Here is a 3,923-nt window from a genome sequence, read left to right on the forward strand (position 1 = left end):
CAGCATAAGCTCGTGAAATTCACCCCCTCCCTCAGTGTGGAGAGGGCTATACACAGCTTTCTGCCCCAAGTTATGATTTCCACACACTACTTTTAGACAAAATAAATTTATTAACTACAAAAGATAGATTTTAAGTGATTATAAGGGATAGCAAACAGATCCAAGCAGATTATCTAGCAAATAAAACAAAAACACAATCTAAGTTTAATATACTAACATAATTGGATATGAGCAGCAAATTCTCACCCTAAAGGCAGTTTACAGAGAGTCTTGAAGACATGCTGCCCTTGCTTGCAGCTTAAAATTAATAGAATCATAGAAGATTAGGGTTGGAAGAGACCTCAGGATTTCATCTAGTCCAATCCCCTGCTCAAAGCAGGACCAACACCAACTAAATCCAACTAAATTCCAGATATTCCAGACACAGGGAAGGCAACACTCTAGCCTGGGTTCAGCCCTTCCCCCTAGTTCAGTCCTTTTGTTTCTCAGGTGTTTCCAGCAGTCTTCTTTCTTGGGCGGGGAGTCAGTGAAGAACGAACAACGATGATGTCACCCCCCTGCCTTAAATAGTTTTTGCATATGGCAGGGACCCTTTGTCTCCCAGTTTGATTCCCACTCCTGGTCAGTGGAAAAACAGTAGTATTATCATGAAGTCCAGTACCAAGTGACTTGGTCACATGTCCCTGCAGCCATAACTCAGAGACTGTTTGCAGCGTCCCCAGGAAGGCTTCTCAGGAAGGCTCCCTGGCGGGTGACTAGCATCTTCTAAGACGTATTGTTCTCCCTAATGGCCCTTCCCAGCCATCCATCTAGACTGATTGCATTCTGACTAGTGGGTGTTCCCCAGGTGTAAACACATTTGTAATAGATGCATAGACAATATTCCAAACTTCAGATACAAAAAAGATACATGCATACTAGTACGATAATCATATTCAGTATATCATAACTTTTCCAATGATCTCTCACATGCCTTATCTTGCATAAAATACATCATAATTATGCCATACTCACATCACAGTAATATTACTGTAAAGAATATGGGGCGTCATGCCACAATGAACTTCCCCACCTCTTCTTAGGGAGGCTGAACAGCTTCTCCCCAGCTCAAGAACAAAGGACTGGAGAGGTAAGAGGTGTAGGTTAAGGGTGGGCTGCGGGAAGCAGTCGGGACACACATCTGGGAGTCGAACAAAGGGGGTCAGACAGACATAAGAACATCCATACTGGGCCAGACCAAAGGTCCATCTAGCCCACTATCCTGTCAATGCAGGTGCCCCAGAGGGACTGAACAGAACAGGTAATAATCAAGTGATCCATCCCATCGCCCATTCCCAGCTCCTGGCAAACAGAGGCTAGAAACACCATCCCATAATAGCCATTGATGGACCCATCCTCCATGAATTTATCTAGTTTTTTTTTTTTTTGAACCCTGTTGTAGTTTTGGCATTCACAACATCCTCCGGCAAAGAGTTCCACAGCTTGTGCGTTGTGTGAAGAAATACTTCCTTTTGTTTCTTTTAAACCTGCTGCCTATTAATTTCATTTGGTGACCCTAGTTCTTGTGTTATGAGAAGGAGTAAATAACACTTCCTTATTGACTTTCTCCAAGCCAGTCATGATTTTATAGACCTCTATCATATCCCCCCTTAATCGTCTCTTTTCCAAGCTGAATAATTCCAGTCTTATTAATCTCTCCTCATACGGCAGCTGTTCCATGTCTCTAATCATTTTTGTTGCCCTTCTCTGAACCTTTTCCAAGCCCAATCTATCTTTTTTGAGATGGGGAGACCACATCTGCCCGCAGTATTCAAGATGTGGGCGTACCATGGATTTATATAGAGGCAGTAGGATATTTTCGGTCTTATTATCTGTCCATTTCCTAAGAATTCCCAACATTCTGTTCTCTTTTTTGACTGCCGCTGCACATTGAGTATCCACTTTTCAGAGAACTATCCACAATGACTCCAAGGTCTCTTTCTTGAGTGGTAACACCTAATTTAGAGCCCATCATTTTATATGTATAGTGGGATTCTGCTTTCTGCCTTTTCTGTATTAGGATTGATTATTCTACTATTTCCCTGTAGTAATGGTCTGGATCAGGGTTCACTTCCCAATGTTTAGTCCTCTCTGCACAGCTCTATAATATGCCTCTCAAGAAACTGGTTACATGCCACCTCCCCCACTGTTTTCTGGAACTAAGCTTGTTTCTACTGTTGCGGTCACTTCTTGCAAAACTTTGCTGTTGCATTCAGCGCCTCAGCACTCCCGCCAGCTGTCGCGGATTTACAGGTTGCTCTGACCCAGCCATTACAGTCGCTCTGGGACTTCTCCCTTCGTTGTTCTAGGCCTGAGGCCTCCACATTTTGCAAGGGGGAGTGCCATGGCCCCACAACTCTGAGATGGAGGCCTGGGCCTCCAGCCCCTCTGCTTCTCGCTGGGGCTCCCCAGTGAGTCCAGCTGAGTGTAGACCCCTGTGAGAGACTTGACACCTTTGGCAACGATGCAGCCAGCAGGGATTGGCAGTGACACCACACGGCCTGTTCAGACCACGCCCTCTTCACTGGGCACCTGGACTCCAGGACCAACGGGGGCAGGTTTGTCTGGGAAAGCCAAACCGAGCTCAGAGCCTGTGTTGGCAGAATCCCCTGCCCCTCTGCTCCAAAATCCCTGGATTTCAGCTCTCTCTGACACCCCACACACCCACTTGGTCCCTTTCTCTCAGGTGCCGTCCTGCTGAGCACACACGTTCTCCTCTCCTTGACAGTTCATTCAAACCAACCCAGACCTGCCTGCTTATGACCCACACTCCTTGTCTCACCTTGTCCCAGAGGAAATATTAACCCCTTTACACCCAGGCTGTGGCAATACACAGTGAGTGGGGAAACGGAGTCATGCATATTGTTCATAAAAACATTACAAAAATGTCCACATTCTTCACAACAGGTGACTGAGAAGGGAAGTCAAAGGAACCACTGAAATATCAATGGCCAATACGGTTAATGACAATAATAACATCGAGGAAAAAAAAAACACACCTTGTGATGGTACAAGTCCTTTGCTAGACGTAGACGGTTCAGTGTCAGGACCCCTGAGCTCTGCGGCTGACTGGCTGGGTGACCTGGGGTAAATCCCACGGTGCCTCTGAACCCCACTTCAAAATAACCAGAGTTAAAGGCACAACTCCTATCAGAGCCTTGCCAAACAGATTTCACCGGACCAAATCACAGCCAGTTCTCTTCTCCACTTCCCAGCCCTCCAGAGACTGACGGGCTGTGGCCACAGACAGAGCAGGAGGGACCGAGATGCCACCAAGGCCTCAGGCCCCTGCAGTGGCAGAGAATTGTTTGGGTGAGACAGGTTCAGATGATCCTAGCAGGATCCCTGCTCCATGCTGGAGAGGAAGCCGAACCCCAACTTCCCCTGCCCCCCAAGGTCCCTGCCAGTCTGACTTGGGGCAAAATACCTTCCTGACCCCAAAACTGGCAATCAGTGTGACCCTGAGCCTGGGAGCAAGAATCACCAACTGGGCATCTAGGAACAAAGCACTTACTGTAACACCTCAGGGCCCTGGTCCATATCGTCCTGTGTCCTTCCTCCAGCTGTGGCCAATCCCTGATGCTTCAGCGGAAGGCGAAAGAAAACCAAAATGCACCGGGCCAATTGTGCATCTGCAGGGAAAGTACTCCTCCCTGACCCCTGCAGGTGACAAATTGAAGCCCTGAAGCATGAGCATGGATTGTAGAAATTGTCTAAGTGCAAAGCTGTGAGTGTTCTCAGCATGGTGAGGGCCATGCAGCGCTTCCTCTGCTCTCCAAGCCAGAGCAAAGAGTATGGTATTTTATCCTGGTGCTGGAGCCAGAGATACAGGACAGGGGTGGGGTTATTATAAATGATGTGAACAGTGCCTTGAATGTGCTCTG

At 47.3% G+C, this 3,923-nt stretch overlaps 1 long non-coding RNA gene across 1 annotated transcript; it reads right to left on the reverse strand.

The window, feature by feature from the left end:
• Positions 1-472: 472 nt before the first annotated feature.
• LOC141974847 (uncharacterized) lies at positions 473-3,603 on the reverse strand. The gene is made up of 3 exons (XR_012635824.1): positions 3,554-3,603; positions 3,039-3,154; positions 473-618 (listed from the first exon to the last, which is right to left on the reverse strand). It is a non-coding gene; the product is annotated as an uncharacterized LOC141974847 (long non-coding RNA).
• Between the last annotated feature and the right edge of the window lie 320 nt (positions 3,604-3,923).

This window comes from Natator depressus, chromosome 20, assembly GCF_965152275.1.
Source record: "Natator depressus isolate rNatDep1 chromosome 20, rNatDep2.hap1, whole genome shotgun sequence".
Classification (NCBI taxonomy): Eukaryota; Metazoa; Chordata; order Testudines; family Cheloniidae; genus Natator; species Natator depressus.